Consider the following 20,427-nt stretch of genomic DNA (forward strand, 5'->3'; position numbering starts at 1 on the left):
GTTCCTTTGTTAAGTACAGCCATCTGAGCAGGCGTTAGATATTTGCATGAAATGTTGATCACTAGGTCGTTTTTGTTGTTTTCTGACTCATTGTTCTTTTTGCTATTTTTTCTGGAGATTCTTCTCAATGCTGCGACATGGATCCTGTGAAACAGCGGTTACAGACAGAATTTTTCTGGATCAAAAAACTGAATGCCCTGCAACCAGCAGGGATAAATGACAGAATCGAATTTTCATGTTTTCTTTGATATTCGCAGCACAACTTGGAACTATGAGGTCCCTTCGCTCCCTCACTAGATTGACTAGAGTCGCTTAACATTGAAGTGGACTGTTGATCAATGTCTTAGCATTTAAACATACAATTATGAAGTAAGCTTTTGAATTGAATTGCTGTAGTTTATTAGATAGCATACTGTATAATTTGTACACTCACGATGTAATATGTGAAAGATATTTCACTAGCATATTCGTTTACATTGTTCACCTTCCTTTCTCTTTTATGTTTTTTCACTTCGGAACGCATTCCGCTTTTCATATCAAGCGCACATAAAGATAGCCACATAGATTGCACCTTGCATCTCTGAATGTCTGAAGTAAACAAACTACTGCAGGTTTACTTCCTGGTTGATTACCACGTGATCTTCGTTACTAACCTATCACTAAGCGGGTCCTTTAACTCATACGGTTTATCAACCTTGCTGTATAAATTTTATATTCTGCTTCAACACCTTTTTATCTGTTGAACTAAATTGATAATTTATCTTTCGGAGTATACAATTGTCACTTCTATTCCGAATAAGTTTTCAAACTTCCTAGATCACGTGACGACGCCACTAGGCTATTATACCCTTCTTGATTGGATATTTGACACGTAGACCCTTTCCGCGTTTGAAACGCCAAGAGCTTCGCGCTTGACTCTTCTGTAAGTTTGTTCTTTCTTTTTATATTTATCCCTTATTCAGTACGCTATCCCTCCTACACTTAGTTACGCATTGCAATGCCACTCTTTCAACAAGCTAGAAAGCGGGTGACAATTCAGTATTTTTGTTCGTATGCTGTCATGTTGCTCTTGTGCTGATAACGTGTTTCACCTAACAATATCATTACGAATGTAATCTTATTTATGAAGGTTTATTGTTGAAGATGTAAGATTCTATATATGTAAGCAAAGAAATGCGCTAACGCTAGGAAGATATTATATTATGCTGATTCTACCGTTAATGGTTCATTTTCTGATCGCTAAGGTCCTGTATGTTTTCATTTTCCAGGCCCCTGATGAAGGGTTACCCTGTATAACCCGAAACGCATTGGGCATGAAGGAATGCGATGAAATGGTTAAGTTTTGAATGAATTTCGACAAATATTGTCAACAAGAAGAATTATTTGACAATAAATTAATACAAATAATGATGATAACAATGATACGATTGGCTTTATTGGAATACGGCGACTAAGCTATGTGAAAAAATGTGAAGAAACCTCATGGTTTCATGTTAAATGATCGCGTCCTTAGTGATTTCCAAATCACACATTCTTTGAACTAATTAAGGCACTGCAGGCACAGTGCGACAAGGATCGCGCCCCAAGAATTTTTTGAAACTCTCTTGAAAACAGGAGTGCACGGAGATAACAATAACCTAATTTGTATAACGTTTGTCTACCCTATCCCCTTGTGCACCCACAAAATCAGAAATATGCAATTCGACGACATTGCGCAAATGACATCCAACCAAGCTGAACTTCTAGCTTTCACACCAGAGTCTGCAGAAGAAATATATGGACTCATACAGGAGACCCGAGCTTTCAGCCCGAATATTTCAACCACAGCACAATTAATCAGCCAATTTGAATTCCTAAGCAAAAAAGAAATAAATCAAAGGCTTCATGCAACTACCTTGATCCATTACCATAAGAACAAAAGAATTCCAAGAGGGTTGAGAATTACCCTCAAACCAATGTTGTGCAAAAATAATAAACAATTCATAGAAAAATGGTACCAGATTTTAAACAAATGTTCACTCAATCTAATTTTACTAATAATACAAGAACTATCCAAAGTACTAAAGGAAATTGAATCAGATTTGGACAACATGAAAAAAGAGCTTGATAAATTACCAGACTTACAAACAATTTTGGAAGACGTGAACAAAAAATTGGATAAATATGCTAAGGAAGTAAATGCCAGAAAAGTCAGAAAATAAAAAAGAGACACGATTGACTATAAATACGATGAAGTGTACACTTGGGCCGAAATATACAATCAAAAGAAATGGCAACAAAAAAAACCAAAGCCAGTCGGCAATTCATCACAAGAAAGCCTAGTTTCAGAATCCGATATCTCCCAAACTAGACAACAAATTGACAAAACACAACAACCAAGTACTTCAACAAAAAAACAGCCTTTTTTAGACATCAGTCCAGCAGCCAACGCACCTCCTACCGTCGTAACAGGCGGGGGAGAAGAATCTCCAGAAGAAATAGCAAAAAGAACAAGGAGTCAGAAAACAACAAAAACGACCTAGTGATCAACATTTAATCCAAATATCTAACGCCTGCTCAGATGGCTGTACTTAACAAAGGAACATCTTTTGTTTCCACATACAAAACTAATCTGGCTGAAACAGAAATTGCATTATTCAGATTTTTCAGATCTCTGAAACTCAAGTACTTCTTTAAGGATACATCATCTTTATCCGGCCTAAATACTAAAACATTCAAACCTAAAAGTACATTTTGTTCACCATACTCGCACAAGACCATAGAAGTTTTCGAAAGATCAATACTCTCTGACATACAAAAAATAAACTTCAATAATAACAACAAAAGCAATTTGTCAAAAACAGAATTAAGCACCATCATCAACTTGTCAAAAGACCCAGATCTCACATTTCAGAGAGCCGACAAAGGTGGGGCTCTCATCATTATGGATACTACTTTTTACCAGAATAGTGTCAACCAACATGTGAATGATGTAAACACCTATATACTTTTGGATAGCGATCCAACTGAAGAATACCAAAAAACACTGATACAAATCTTAGAGCATGCTCTTGAAATGAAGTGGATTGATGAAAAAACATTTAAATTTCTGGAAACCAAATACCCACGCAGACCAAAATTATACATGCTACCAAAAATTCATAAAGACATTGAAAAACCACCCTTCAGACCCATCGTATCAGCCTGTGGGTCAATATCAGACAGTATTGGCAAATATATCGATTGTTACTTGCAACCTATCGTTCAAAAAGGACAAACTTACATAAAAGACACAACAGCTTTTCTCAATATGCTCAGAACTTTTGAACTTGATGCAAACACTGAATATTGGTTATGTACAATTGACGTCGTGTCATTATATACATCAATTCCTCACAATGAAGGCCTTTGAATGGAACTTACTTCAAGATGAAGAATGCAAAGCCAATAAAGTTTTCCTTATTGAATTGATGCACTTCGCGCTATACCATAGCTACTTTGAATGGAATAACAAGTACTATAATCAATGTAATGGCACCTCTATGGGCTTTGGGGGGGCCCCCTCATATGCAAATTTGTTTATGTCAAAATTTGAACATGACCACATTCTAAACAACAACAATTGGAAAAAACATCTAGTGATCTTTAAGAGATATATCGATGATCTCTTCCTGATTTGGAGAGAAGAAAAGGAACAGCTACTCACCAATATCACTGAAATCAATCAACTGAACCCCAGAATCAAATTCACCTACACCGTTGATAAAGAAACTATCTCGTTTCTAGATGTACAGATCACCATCATCAACCAACAGTTACAAACCCAAGTATATAAGAAGACCACAGATCGAAACTCTTGTTTACTCTTTCAAAGTTTTCATCCTGAAACTCTCAAGAAACATCTTCCGACATCCCAATTTATTCGATTAAAAAGAATCACTTCTGATACACGTATTTTGGAACAAACCATTGCAGAACAACAACAACAATATCTTTCGCGTGGATATCAAAAAGAGATCCTTGAACAATCACTCAATAAAGTGGCCAAATACTCAAGAGAGAATTTATTGACACCTAGAGCACAAACTAAGGAACAAAAAACAGTATGTGTTTTAAAATTCTCTACAACTGCTAAAAAAATCAAGAGAATCATTAACCACCATTGGTCGCTGATTAAAGACGAACCTGACTTGATAAATCTGTATAGTGATCAATTAACTTTTGCATTCAAAAGATCAAGAAATCTAAAGGAGATTTTAACCAGTAAAAAAGCGATTAAAATTCAACATAAAGGCATGTCAAGATGCTTAAATTGTAAACATTGCAACAATGTAATAACCGGAAACAAATTCATGCATCCCACACAAGGTTACAAAATAGACCTGTAATATACTGGCACCTGTGATTCTAAGAATGTGATATATGCCATCAAATGCCCTTGTGGCAAAATATATGTCTGTCAGACTGAAAGAAAGCTAAAAATCAGAATATCTGAACACAAAAGTAACATTCGTACAAAGAATATGAAATCAGCCGTGGCAACTCACTGGCTAGAAAGAAATCACCAAATAGCACAACTTAAATTCACCATACTGGAGATACTCCCACAACGCTGCGACATGGATCCTGTGAAACAGCGGTTACAGACAGAATTTTTCTGGATCAAAAAACTTAATGCCCTGCAACCAGCAGGGATAAATGACAGAATCAAATTTTCATGTTTTCTTTGATATTCGCAGCACAACTTGGAACTATGAGGTCCCTTCGCTCCCTCACTAGATTGACTAGAGTCTCTTAACATTGAAGTGGACTGTTGATCAATGTCCTAGCATTTAAACATACAATTATGAAGTAAGCTTTTGAATTGAATTGCTGTAGTTTATTAGATGGCATACTGTATAATTTGTACACTCACGATGTAATATGTGATAGATATTTCACTAGCAGATTCGTTTACATTGTTCACCTTCCTTTCTCTTTTATGTTTTTTCACTTCAGAACGCATTCCGCTTTTCATATCAAGCGCACATAAAGATAGCCACATAGATTGCACCTCGCATCTCTGAATGTCTGAAGTAAACAAACTACTGCAGGTTTACTTCCTGGTTGATTACCACGTGATCTTCGTTACCAACCTATCACTAAGCGGGTCCTTTAACTCATACGGTTTATCAACCTTGCTGTATAAATTTTATATTCTGCTTCAACACCTCTTTATCTGTTGAACTAAATTGATAATTTATCTTTCGGAGTATACAATTGTCACTTCTATTCCGAATAAGTTTTCGAACTACCTAGATCACGTGACGACGCCACTAGGCTATTATACCCTTCTTGATTGGATATTTGACACGTAGACCATTTCCGCGTTTGAAACGCCGAGAGCTTCGCGCTTGACTCTTCTGTAAGTTTGTTCTTTCTTTTTGTATTTATCCCTTATTCAGTACGCTATCCCTCCTACACTTAGTTACGCATTGCGATGCCACTCTTTCAACAAGCTAGAAAGCGGGTGACAATTCAGTATTTTTGTTCGTATGCTGTCATTTTGCTCGTGTGCTGAAAACGTGTTTGACCTAACAATATCGTTGCGAATGTAATCTTCTTTATGAAGGTTTATTGTTGAAGATGTAAGATTCTATATATGTAAGCAAAGAAATGCGCTAACGCTAGGAAGATATTATATTATGCAGATTCTACCGTTAATGGTTCATTTTCTGATCGCTAAGGTCCTGTATGTTTTCATTTTCCAGGCCCCTGATGAAGGGTTACCCTGTATAACCCGAAATGCATTGGGCATGAAGGAATGCGATGAAATGGTTACGTTTTGAATGAATTTCGACAAATGTTGTCAACAAGAAGAATTGTTTGACAATAAATAAATACAAATAATGATGATAACAATGATGCGATTGGCTTTATTGGAAAACGACGACTAAGCTATGTGAAAAAATGTGAAGAAACCTCATGGTTTCATGTTAAATGATCGCGTCCTTAGTGATTTCCAAACCACGGTTCTAGTAGGCCACAGTCTCCCAAAACATCACCCAGGATTATTCTGTCATTATCACTTACCTTGTTTAGCAGGACAGAGAAATCCTGTGTTGGCTCTATCACAAGGTTCCAGTTATCCCCTGTTACTACCCTTATATGGCCCAATGTGATGAATTGTGAAAGTGTCAAAAGAAACATATTTAGCAGTGTTTGGAACATACACAGAACCCACAAAAGGTATGTTCAAAGGATGTCAACTTTTTCCAATACAAATCTATCCAATGGATCTATCCAGGTTTTCAATATGCTGTATTGTAAAGGCTTATGAAATAAGTGGAAGGGGGTCATCCAAGCAAAATGGTCAGTGAGTCCTGAAGTTGCTGGTCACTTGTCCCAGTCCCAGTTTCTGATTCTGAGGGTGTAATACACATTCTATGGACACGTTAAATGTGATGGGATTTTGTGAAGAGATAGGGTAGTACTTTCTTCCATTTTATGTAGCATTTCATTACCTTCACATTCAGGGAGAACAGCTTAAGCATCTTACTCTTGGCTTGTGAAGGCATGTCATTTTCCAGGGAGAATGTGTGTGTATCCAACGGTGGTGAGGATCTTTATCCTCAACCCAATATCAATGACATATCATCATTAGTTGAAAAGGATTCAGTTGGGGGATAACATACTCGTTCAAGGATCAGTGAGCATTAATCATCTAGGCCAGGACAAGCAATAGGTTTACACATTCCTGGCAAAGATTAGTGTTACGGGGCAATGAGGGGATATGTATGAGTGATGTAGGGTAAGAGGAGACTTGCTACCTCTTAACTGTAACTTAGTGAGACTGACAGAATCCTGTCCAATTTTTCACTAAGTAAACAACCAACCCAACCATTTTACCTGGAGCAATCATACAATCATAATACTGTAATTTGCAGCATATAACGATGTGAATATGACGCAATATGGAACTTCAATAGACGAGCCACATCCCTTCAATTTAACATAATTGTCTCTTAAGGATGTGTCCGGACGCACCAACATAATTTATGAAAGCAACTTGTGATTCCCTCTTCATCCCCAAAGGCTAACTTCGATCCATAGTTTAGTCCAATTGTGTGTGGTCATATATGCATTAACCTTAATGAATGGAGAGTGTCACCTGCACAAGTTGCAAATTCCTAGGCTAAGCAACATTTCAAATTCAGTCAGGTCTGAATTGCATTGGATAGGAAGGTCCAGGAAGGTGCATGACGTCAGTTACAGTAACTCACCCAGGGTTGGGGTGACATGGAAATAAGAGTGAATAACAGTGTCTAGTCCAACACACAAATTGAGTGGAGATCTGGTCTTATCTGTAGCTCTTTGATGTATTACCCTCCTCAGACTCGTTTTTGTCCCATCATTTCATTACCTCAGGCAGATTACCAGTGCTATCACCTCGTGCCACTGTTATAAGTGCTAGACTTCTTGTTGTGATCATCCATCTGAGGCTCTGGTTTGTCTATGTCCTTTGTTCCCTTTGTATACTGAAAAGCCTACAAAAACATTAGGTGATGGCTATGCTAACATGTTTGCACATCTACATAACCTTTGAGAAAGACTGAGAAGAATAGTAACAAAGAGAGACTTTTCTGCGGAGCTACTGCGCTTCTAGTATGTACACCCCACCACCTGGGGTGTGATGCTCGGCTCAAGGGAAGTGTCGGTCCAAGGAGTTACAGAACAAGAAAAAATACCGGAGCACACAAATGGAGGTCGTAAGGTACTGTAATTAGGACCAATATAGCATTTGAGAGTCAAGTGGTGCATCGTCCAGTATTTATTCTTCATATTCATTGCTTGTGTTGAACAAATATGCTACATCAAAATACAATGACAGCCAACACATGTTTCGGCTTTATGACTTTTTCAAGGCGGCAGAGAACACTCAAATAATGTATTATCTTCCCTAAGACTAATAATGTAGGTGAGAATAGGGCACCCAAGTGCCCATGTGGTGAAGCTCCATGCCGACCAATTCCTGAATTAGAAAAATCAAAGCCCAAGTGGTACAGGATCATACCAAGATGAAAGGGCATTGTGCAAACCCATGTGCTGTGTCTGCTGTTAGAATGAAATCAAAACTGTGATCATGCTACGTGGTCATGCCTATTCATAAGAAACAACAACATTCTGTAGTACCGAATACAAACAACAATGTGCCCATAAAGTTCAAACCAAGCCAGGGAGTAGCCCATATCAGCCACTTCCCAATATGGTGAGTAGTGAGGAATACATGTACCTGAAAATCAATAAGTAGAACTAATGCGCAAAAATAGTGTATAGCCAGAGATACTTCAATTTCGATCTATAAGGAAAAGCAATATAAAGCAAGTCATCTGACTCCTTGGGATTGTACCTGATCAGTTATTTAGAAAGAGTGACTGGCAGGCGAAATGGGAAAGAAATTAGCAGGTATAAGGGATCAAACAAGCATTGGCAAAGCCAAGAGGTCTTGCCTCTCCAAGATCTATTGTCTTTGTCAATGTAGCATGATAAAAAGCTAAGCATAAGTCATTGCTGCGCTGCTGTACAACATGACTAAAAACATCAACAAAGTCAAACGGCTCTCACATGCGCAAGAGATTTTTGGCTTTGTCAATGTTTTTATTGTCCCAGGACAAGGGGCAAGCAATGCAGGATGACAGGAGGGTTAGTGGGGGAGCAACAGCTCGCCAGAGAGCTGCAGGTTAACTACATTTTTTTTTATTCTACCTAGAAGTGCTATGACATGACTAGCACTGGCAACATCACATTGCTTTGTTTTATGGAGGATGGGATTGGCACAACATGAACAATGGAGGAGATGGCAGGAGGGGGAAAGCACCAGGAGGGGCAGAGGACAAAGTCATCTTCACACCACCCACCGGATTACAAGTTAAAATCTGGCAGACAGTCCTGTGGTGGTGGTCCCAATGCGGTGCCTTTGTAAGGGTCTTGGTCTAGCCTTAGGAAGGCACCGCCATGGGACTGCCAAATTGCATTCCTGCACAGAATGGACTGGGAAGTCCATACCGTTCAGGAACAGGGGATGCAGAAAGACAGGGGTCACACTGTGTGCTCTCCTACATGCACCTCCATGCAGAGAGGTACCAGGGGGCTCTGTAGGGCCCCCTTAGTTACTTCACCGCAACACTTTTCATGGCAGGCTCACTGCCATGAAAACTGTGGCATTGAGGCAGCTCGTCACCACCAGCATATTGCGGGCTTCAGACTCCTCAGCCTCAGACTCCTGCAAGACCACCAGGGATCCACAATCCCTGGTGGTAGCAGGGGTCCTATGGCAGTCTGACGCCCAACTCGTAATATGGCGATCGGACCGCATTGCCAATGCAGGTTCGACAGTCCAGCGGCCCCTTAGTAGTGCTTGGAGTATCAGATGGAGCAGACGTCCCAGGGTTTTCCTAAGAATACTCAGGAAATCGTGGATTTGAAATGGACAGATTATGGAGGACATGGAGTGGATAGAAATTAATTCTGAAACAAATAACCTTAGAATGTTTAATATCCCGAGGGAGTGGAAGGGTCAGACTTGAAGTGGTTTTGCATGAGGCTTCTAAACGAAAGAATTCTAAAAGGACATTCAGAAGTTATTTGGGAAGAGAACATCCAGCTAATCAACACAGATCCATACAAGTTGATACACTTCTAGTCATATACTGTTAAGGAGCATATTCTATCTTCTGCCCTAAAAACTGCAAGAGTGAGCGGGTGAGCTTAGGCACAGGTTTCCATGATTTTAAATGGGTTTTAACAAAGTAATAATATGGAGCGCGAATGACCTGAAAGGAGTAAGGAAGCGGAGACTAGTGTTCAATCTTCTAAAGGATTTAGACGCACAATTCATTATCCTACAATGACTCATTTGGCAGAACAGCTATGTTCTTTGTTCTTTGATGTTATTTTTTCAAGGCAGACAGGGAGCACACAGAGGGAGTAGCTATCCATATAAAAGTGAAGGCTCGGTTAAAAGTAATAGAGCATATGAAGGACACCTCAGGTCGAAACCGGTCTTGGGTTTTTGTGTTCCGTTCAGGGAACGCCTGGCCTGCCAGTTTGGGCACCCTGTTCCTACTGGAGCAGGGTCAAGACTGATCTGCATATTGCCAGGTCCAAATTGAGGTGGTATTGTGGGCAAAAAAACAATGGACTGGATTGTGGCCCAAAACAATTGCCAGTGGCTGAGTTCAGGGAGGACTTGGCTTGGCAGGTTGGGCTAGACTATTTCTAGTGGAGCAAGGTCAAGACTGATCTGCATATGCTGGGTCCAAACTGGGGTGACATGGTGAGCAAAAAAAGATAGACTGGAGTTCCTCCCTGAGCAATTGCCTGTAACTGAGATTAATTCAAGCATTCCATCCATCACCTTGTTGTTGTTGCAAATGGTGCCCTAAGTGTGATGGGTATGCCCAAACATGGGTCCCATGCTCACTGTGCCGCTGGGCCCAAGCTACATGCGACTGAAGAGTTCAATAAGGGTGAAACTTTGGGGTTTTGTGTTCCGGTTTAGGGAAGACCTGGCCTGGCAATTCGGGATGGACTGTTCCTATTCAAACAAGGTCAAGATTTATCTGCGAATGGCTGGGTCCAAACTGAGGTAGCATGTCGGATGAAAAAAATGAACTGGAGTATGAGTTGTGTGATTGCCAGTGACTGAGATTAATTTAAGTAGGCCATCCATCACCTTGTTATTGTTGGGACTAAATGTCCAGCAATCGCCCAGTTCCCAGACTGATATAATGGTAGGCGGTACCTCTTCCTGAGTTCTTAGAGGATCATTCTCCAGCATTCCAATGGGGGAGGATTTTTCTCAATGTATCCTGTCATCAGTGCACTCAATGTCATTGTGCTTTTTTTCCCCTCCAACACTTCATGGAAGTCGGTCATTTTGGCTGTCACAGCTTATTCTGACTTCTTCTGATTTTTCTTCTGTGGTTTTGCTTCCTTCAGCTCTTGCACTGCCTCTTTCCTCTTGTGGAGATTTAAAACATTGCTTCAAAAGCCAAAACTCCTCTACAAAGTTCCCTTCATTGAAGAGTTGTTGCTAATTTCACTTTACTGTATGGCAAAGCCTTCAGTATCAGAGCTGGAACCACAACTGGATTAAATGACCAATGATACCTGAATCTGTTCATTTTCTTATTTTTTACTTCACTGTCTTCTGTGTCACATTCTTAGTGTGAATTGACACTATCTTCTTCTTTCAGGAATTCCTCCAGTACTCCTCTTTTTAGCAGGCCACACAACCAAGTTTAAAAAGCAGTCCTGGCAAGTACCACGCATCAGGCAATAGACTAATGCGTTTCAGTGCGGTGGTCTGCATCACCGCACTGAAAAGCAAAGTCACGCATTAAAGCACCATTACTGACTGAATTTAATCTGGAGTGGGAGCATGGTCATGGTGTGTTCTGGTCCTGACAGCCTTGGTGCCTGGCTCAGCAGCTCGTGGAGCTCTCGCTGCTGCTACAATTTAACACTGATAATTGGATTCACCCGACACCACGCACCTCTGCTTTACTGTTACGACTAATGTCAGAAGTTACTGTGCCCAATGGCTACTATGGTGAGTCAGTACAGCACATGAGTCGTCAGACACAATTTAAAGTCCGGTCAGTACTGCAGCCTGATCTGAGAGCAGGCAGCAGTTCATGAGAATATTGAGTTTTGCCTACTGGCCACAATCATGGCAGCGCAGTTTGCACGGTGCAGCTGGAACCCAGAGCTTACCTGTTAGCCTCAGAATCAGCCTGATGACGCTGCAGCAGGCCTGGGAGAGTCGTTTGAGTCATTGCGGCTACCAGGAGCGTTACCGATTTACTGCTCGCCTCACTCACTGCAAAGAAGTAAGTTCCAAGAGTGAGGTTACTATCCGAGTCACTTATGCAACTATCCACTTATGCTGCTAATGCTTAATAAAATTGGCTTTTTAGTGTCTGGTCATGTTTATTACTCCTCTCCTGCCAAGTCTGTCTCAGTCATAGCTGCCAAGATTTCAGATCGCCTATGTGTGACACATACATAATTTCAGTTTAGTTATGTGTGATATTCAACGACTATGAGTGACACCTTTTCGCGAGCAAAATCAATCAATATATATGAGAGAAACATGTAAATATCAGAAATTACACCCATTGCAGCAGCAAGAAACTCTAAGAAGATCTTAAAACTGCTGCAAAGCACCAGAAAAGGAAAGGCATTAACAGGAGTCGGTCCAGTCTCTTCACGTGGGACCTCTATTAGTTAATGTGCTCAACCAGAGAGCCACATAATTGAATCCTGCTTGGTGGAGTGGAGAATAGTGACTTGTGTATGTTTAGTGCCAAAAGAACTGTAGACATCCAAGTAGGGTCTTATAAAAGTCCACACGTCCCAGCTTAGCTGGTAGCTACCTGAAGTAATGGTGTATATCTTTAAAGAATTGCAGGTAAGAATACTAACAATGTAATCGTGGAATGTTGTATAAAAATGAATCAGTGAAAGAGTATGTCTCAGCATTAAATAAATTAGCGAGAAAATGTGAATTTGCTCAGTTGCATGATGATCTCATTAGAGACCAAGTGGTTATGTACACCAAGAACAAAACTTTGCAGGACAACCTTTGGGTTGAAGGGGATAAATGTTTAAAAGACATTTTTGCCACGGTGAAGAAGGCTGAATTGTCTGAACGGTATGCCAAAGTTACTCTTTCGCAAGACAAGAAGAGACCGGAGGAAATTGTAGGGAAGGTAGTAGAAAAGAAAGTTGTTTATAAAAACTACAAGAATCCATAGTTTGACAAGGGAAAGCGACGACCGATGAAAAAAGAAAGTCTGATGGTTTTGAGCAAAGGAAATTTTTCAATGTAATTTGTTACAGGTGTGGCAGTTATTCTCATGCTGCTACATATGACAAGTGTCCTGCTAAAGCTGCAAAATGTATGGAATGTGGATTGGTGGGACATTTTTCGAGGGTTTGCAACAGAAGGAACAAGAAAAATTCCAAGAGTAAAGTTGCATATGTATAAGATGTAGAAGATAGTTGTTCATCACCTGCTAGTGATGATGATGTTCAAGTGAATTTGATACAGAAAAAAAAGTTGTGCTAAACATTACGGGTAGTACATCTTCAAAACCTTTGTTTCAGGTTTCTTTGGGTGGGATTACTGTCCAATTAGCAGCAGATTCTGGCTCACCTTTCACCATAGTGTCTCAAGAAGTTTGGAAAATTCAATTTGTTAAGAAAATTGGTGGAGTCTTAGAACCAAACGATTTCATTGCCGAAAGCTTCACAGGTGAAACAATTGACATGTTAGGTTTTAGGACTTTGATTTTTCGCTTCAAGGAGAGACAGTCTATGGGAAAAGTGTATATAGCCAAAGAGGGTTCATCAGTTTTAGGATGGAAAGACCAGAAATTACTAGATATCACCCTCAACCCGAATAGTAAAGAACAAGTTTTGGTCTCGTGTGAAAGTGAGGACACCAAGAAGTGGGTGGTAAAAGAGTTTCCTGAAGTAATTGAGAGTCGGATGGGGAAATTGAAGGGTTTCACCCATCAGATTTGCTTAAAGGAAGGGGCAGTTCCTAAGATCCATAAAGCAAGAAACATTCCTTTTATCATCAGGGAGGAGGTCAAAAAGGAATTGAATAAATTATAGGACTATGAAGTTATCGAGCCCATTGAAGCAGCCGAATGGTTTTCTCCATTGGTCGTAGCCCGAAAATCTAATGGTAAGGCCCGTTTGTGTGTGGATTTAAAGTATCTTGACAGCAATATCGTAGTTGATCAATTTCCCCTCCCCAGAATTGTTGAAATGCTTTCCTTGACACGTGATGCTAAGTGGTTTTCCACTTTAGAACTTTCCGCTGCCTACCATCAGGTGGTTTTGGATAAGCATAGCAGACAGTTTACATCATTCTGTACCCCTTTCGGATGTTACAGATTTAAACGCATGCCTTTTGGGTTGGCATCAGCCGCTGCTGTATTTCAGAGGCTGATGTCAAACCTATTTAGCCACATTCCTGAAGTCGTTTTCTTCCAAGACGATATTTTGATAATGGGCAAAGACAAAATGCATCATGATGCCATTTTGAGGGAGGTTTTGTCCATTCTCAGGGTCAATGGCTTGGTGGCTGAAAGCAGCAAATGTAAATTTTCAGAGAGATCTGTAACATATTTAGGCCATGAAATCGGGGTTGCGGAATTAAACCAAAAACGTCCTTAGTGGAAGCCATTTTGAATGCTCTGTCTCCTAAGTCTAAGGATGAGTTGAGATCCTTTTTGGGATTGTCAGAATTTTATGCTAAGTTTGTAAATAACTTTTCACAGAAAACATATGATATGCGCATAATGATGAAAAACAAAGTTCCTTTTTGCTGGAATGACAAATGTCAGACGTCATTTGAGACTATAAAAACATCTATAGCACAAGCACCTGCATTACAGGGGTTCGATCCGCTTGCTGATTCCATTGTCACTACGGATGCAAGTGGTACAGGCTTGGGGGGTGTCTTGTCTCAAACTACTAGAGATGGTAATGAGGTTGTGATTGCATTTGCGTCTCGTTCTCTGTTTCCTGCAGAAGAAAAGTATTCTGTTATAGAACGCGTAACGCTGGCGTGTGTGTGGGCCGTGGAGTATTTCAGGAAATTCATATGGGGGAAGAAATTTCTTTTAAGATCAGATCACAAACCTTTGACTAAATTGCTCACAATGGAAGGTCTTTCCAGAGCATCGGCTAGAATAGCCAGAATGTCTATGAAAATTCAAGACTTTGTGGAGAAGTGTGGCTCACTGGTTAGAGCAGGCAGACCCTGAAGCAGAGGTCAGACCCGTGACCAGGGTTCAATTCCCGACGCGGCAGGGTCTCGAGCTCGAATGTCCACGGACTCGATAATTCTCGCTTCGGTGCCTGACCTAATCATGGGTTCACACTCTACAACTCTGGGCATTAAGCTTGCTTAATCTCCACAACGGCCCCCCGCGGCGGGATGCCTGGCTTTCACCTTGGGGATGCCCTGTAGGGGCTATCTCACAGGGAAAAGCCAGGACGGGTTCCCAAGGCAAAGCGCTTAGAGACCCCTGGGTTATAAGCGCTATATAAATCCAAACATACATACAAACATACATACATACATACGAAGTGCAATATGTTCCTGGGGCGAAGAATGTCATTGCTGATTTTCTTAGTAAGCATTCTTTGCCTCTTAAGGAAATTGAAGCGGATCCTTGGAATGACTGGTGTGTAGCTGCAGCTTTTAGCGACACTCCCGGTTTGTCTAAGAATGTGTGGGAGGAGGAATACAAGTAAGATGTTGTTTTACTTACAGTTAGAGACAGAATCATTCAGGGATGGTGTAAAAGGATGACAAACTTGATCCCAAATTTAGACCTTTTTGGGAGGTCCGAGATGAATTGAGTGTGGACGGAGAATTTGTATGTAGAGTTGGAAAGATCATACCTCCTTATGGCATGAGGGAAAGAATACTGGTTATATGGCACAAAGGACATCCAGGGGTTTCTAGGACAAAAAGGAATATTAAAATGTTATATTGGTGGCCTAGGATTGATTTGGACATTGAAAGACATGTTCGTAATTGCATCCAGTGTGAAAGCTCTGATAAAGCACAGAAAACACTTAATCCACCAGTGTCTTCTTTGGATTGCCCTAATTTACCTTGGCAGAACGTTGCTCTGGATATTATGGGACCTATACCTTGGCAGGATGGTGTTGTCAAATATATTTTGGTTCTGGTTGATTTATTTTCTAGATGACTTGAAGTGGAGGTTGTGGCTAAAGTTGATACGCAAAGTGTCATTAATTTTTTAGATAAATGTTTTTTGAGAGAAGGTTTTCCAGCGTCCATTCTAACGGATAACGGAGCCCAGTTTAAATCGGATTTGATGAAAAAATTTGTGAACAATACAGGTATTGATCAAAGGTTTACTGCACTTCATCATCCCAGAGGCAACTCTGTTGTGGAGAGAGTGAATAGAATTCTCAAGGGTGTTTTGCAATTAGCTAAAAAAAGCGACAGAAATTGGGACGATGAATTGTACAAATTGATTTGGTCATATAGGATTGCTGAACATGATACGGTTGGTGAGAGTCCTTTTTGCTTAATGCGGGGAAGATCTCCTCATTGCAAAATTAATTCAGGATGGATTGGTAGAAGTAGGAAATTTAGTTGGGATCCTGAAAAAGTTAAACAATCTATTTTGAAGTCCCAAGGTAAGAATAAGATGTATTTTGACGCTAAGCATGGTACTAAAGAGGTAGATATCAAGGTGGGACAGTTAGTCAGAGTTAAATCGGCTAGGAAATCAGGGAAATTACAATCCAAGTTCTCTGATCCCAGAGTTGTTACTAAGGTTATGAGAAATACTGTTCAATTGGATGATGGTACTATTCACCATATTAGTCGGATTTCTCTTGCTAGTAACAGCTTTGAACAAGGAAAAAATGTGTTGGAAAAAAATTATTGGTGGTTGGATGTGTTATCTCAGTTTGAGAAGGGGGATGGGGATGGAGAGCTTGCAATACAAAACCCAAACCCAACTCTTACAGAAACACAACAAAACCCAAATCTTACAGAAACACATAATCCTGCTTCTTTGGAGTTGCACAGCATGCAAGTGAATGAAGAAGCGGACTTCTCTATTTGTGAAGGGAGTGTTGATGATCACGGGGGGAGTGACTTACAACTGCTGGAGTTTGGTGGACAAAAACGATATAAAGGAGGTTCTTGTGTGCAGAAAGAAGTAAATGTGCAGAAAGAAGTACATTTGGAAGTGTTAAATAAACACACTAGACATGGAAGGGAAATTGTTAATCCAAAGAAGTTTAAGGATTTTGTTCGTTTTTAATTACTTTGTATTTTGTTTTCTGTTTCATTTGATCTATGTTTTTTGTTTTAGTTTATTAAGAAAAGGGGCTGTGTAGTAATGGTGTATGTATTTAAAGAATTGTAGGTAAGAATACTAACAATGTAATCGTGGAATGTTGTATATGTAATGTAGGTGTTCCATTTCTTTTGTTAATAATTGTTATGATTCGTTCTTCCACTGAGACTTCAGTGAGCTGCATGCATGTTTTTTTTCCCTCTTGTATTTATCTTAATAAATACATTTTTATTCAACATCTATAAGTGTCATCATAACACTTATGTATTAGAAGATACTACACTACCTTACAAAACGTCTCACAAAGAAAACCTCTGTGATATCAGGAACCTACAAGTGATTCCATCAATTAAAGCCAATATTCGCATCCAAGTACCGTTTACATTTACAAAGTAATGGTTGCACACATTTACATTTCTTTCGGGAAAGCAGGCACGGTGGTCAGAAGGCTGTTTAGCTGTGTGTCCCTCCCTTGGTTTCAGGCACTCCCTGCCCCACACTTAAACAGACGCATTTCAACTCTCAGAGTAAACTGTTCTGGGACGGTTGTCTTTTCACAAAAAGTAAGGGAACTTTTCATCAAAAAATAAAATAGTATGAGAATGTCGGGCGCCTCAAACCTCCCCCTGCCCTCACTTGGGCCACTAAACATTACGGCCTGCATCTGCTTTCACACACTGCCTTTAGTTAGACAATGATAATCACATTCAGGAGCACTGTGTTTTTTCTACCCATGATTCATGAAACATTGTGATTGTAATCTGAGAAGTAAATATCTAAATGTGCAAGTAGTCTGGCCGGTGCCAAATAGGTGGCATATTATCAAATATATAAGTTAATAGAACATCAAAACAGTAAAACAGTTTTTGAGTAATAATTTCTGAGGAGCAAACCATGGTCTTGCAATAATTTTCATGACTGTTTGGTAAATCAAATGCTTTATTTTAAGCACTCAAACGAAACTGTGCCTGGATTTCTGGTGCCCCTACTGGGTGCCAGGCAGCTGATGAGCTGCCTTGAGACATCGAGAGTGACCTGGCTTGGACCCCTGTGCCATCCAGCAGAAAGAGAGACAGGAAGGGCTGGCAAAACCATGATGTCCAGAGGCTGGTGCAGCAGCAGGTGGGCCCACCAGAGTGACTGGAGGTGGGGCATCATAGGCAAACATATCCTGCCACGCTGCACTCTATGCACACAGACCCACTTTAACCACCACTTATGGATGCCATGCAGGTGAAGAAGTCTATGGTTCAGGCTCGAGCTGCCACCCAAACCATCAAGTGTTGTATGTGCTGCATACCCTAATTGACTCGAAAACTAAATATGTCAAGTGTGCGTCAAACTCAGTCCATGTGGATCCAGCGGTGCCTCCTTTTGGTTATTGCACTTTCTTTGGTACATCATATACTCTGCTGAAGTGACGGCAGATGCTCGGCACTGCAAGAAAGTAAAGTTGGACCGGCAGTGGGCACCACAGTTTCTAAGGCTCACCCGACCCAAAACGGGTTAGTGCTGCTATGTGACTGAACAGCCCTGCCAAGTACAATGCATCAGGCGTTAGATTAACGCATTTCAGTGCGTGGTCCACATCACCGCAATGAAATGCAAAGTCATGCATTATCAAGCTTCCTCAGCTGTCGAAGTGGGATGGGGTACTTAACCGCACAGGCCCACTGGATATGGGTAATAACACGGACCGTGCCCTCCTAGGGGATGTTACTTCTGACCATGGCCTTATGGTCACTGGAGACTCTCACACTCAGAGGACCAGCAGTATACTTTTTTATCACCGGACCATGCCACCCAGTTCTGCCTGGACTAGTTCCTGGTCTCCTAGCCATCGGTAGCCCTCTTCTGGGACTCCTGGGTCCTGGAGGGTGCGCTTTCCAACCATTCACCGATCCTGCTCTACCTGGACTTTCCTCCCCTGGCCATAAGTCATAAGATGTGGTGCTACCGTACTCCCCAGGGCAAATCTAAGCTCCGATCCCATGATTTCACTTATCTGGAACACATTAGGAGGTCTGTCACTTCCCCAAAGGTCTTTCAGGCAGCCGCTAAAGTAACTATCTGCGGCTAGCTCATGTTGGCCCCTGCCAACAATCAAAGGGCAACCCAGCACAGGGACCTGGTGTACGAGATTGCGTCCCTCACATGCCTCTCCACTGACAATCCCTCCTTCCCTCTTAAAGATTGTCACTATGCGCAAGGAAGGAAGTTGGGATGGCTGTTGAAGGCCCAGTTGCGCAAACAACTTTGTCAATGGGTTTGCGGAAATCTACCGGGCTCTGTACACCCCAGAGGAGGTTGACAACTCTGCATACCTGGAGGCCTTTTTCGATAGTGTGCACCTCCCCAGTCTCAATGAGTCCAGCAGGGACTTACTAAAGGGACAAATTAGTAAGACAGAGATTGTGCAAGCCATTTCTAGCCTCCCCTACCAGAAGGCCCCTGGGGAAGATGGCTTACCTTTGCAGTTTTACAAGTGGGTGGGCAAGGACGTGGTAGACTCTCTCTATCAATCAATCAATCAATCAATCAATCAATCAATCAATTAAGGTTCTAATAGAGCACAACTTATTACCTGTTAGAGTCTCTAGGCGCTGGGGGTTGGGTTCTGCCGTTTAGTCGCTGAGCCAGGACTTGTGGTCCTTCCTGAACTGAGGCAGTGAGGGTGATTGCCTGAGATGTAGAGGAAGAGAGTTCCAGATCTTTGTAGTGAGGTAAGAGAAGGATATTACTCCGGCTGTGGTCTTGCTGATCTGTTAGATAGTGGCCAGCACCAGGTTGGTGAAGTGAAGGTGTCCAGTGGGAGTGTAAAAGGAGAGGCGGTGGTTGAGGTATGCAGGTACAATGTTATGGAGGGCCTTGTAGGCATGCGTGAGGAACTTGAAGGTAATTATTTTGTTGATTGATAGCCTGTGGAGGTTTTGCGGGTGATCACAATGTGGCTGTGGTGGGGGATATCCAGGAAAAGTATGGCAGCGGCGTTCTGGATTCTATGCAATTTCTTTTGGAGCTACTGGGTGACTGGGTGGTGCCAGCATAGAGTGCGTTGCTGTTGTCGAGTTTGATCCTGACGGGCGCCTAGATGATCATTCTTCTGGACTCGGTTGTGATCCATTTAAAAATCTCTCGAAGCAGGTGGAGAGTGTAGAAGCAGGAAGATGAGACAGTGTTTATTTGACAGTTCATTGAGAGCGAGGAATCAAGGATGATGCAAGGTCAGTGGATGTGGGGGGCTCCAAGCGCTGCAGGCCACCAGGAGTTGTCTAAGGTGGAGGGGGTGGTTACAAGGATGTAGATGTTGAAGAGGGTGAGGCTCAGGGATGAGCCCAAAGGGACTCCGCAGCAGATCTCTGTAGGTTCTGAGGAGAACAGTGGGAGCCCTACTCTCTGGGTTCAGCAGGTGAGGAAGGAGAGCATCCACTCTAAGGCTTTGCCACAAAAAACAGTGTTGTGGAGTCTTGCATATGGTCGGAGACAGTGTTGAAAGTGGCAGAGAGGTCCAGGAGGATGAAAGCTGCAGTTTTGCCTC

This window comes from Lissotriton helveticus, chromosome 3_1 (genome assembly GCF_964261635.1).
Source record: "Lissotriton helveticus chromosome 3_1, aLisHel1.1, whole genome shotgun sequence".
Taxonomy (NCBI): Eukaryota; Metazoa; Chordata; class Amphibia; order Caudata; family Salamandridae; genus Lissotriton; species Lissotriton helveticus.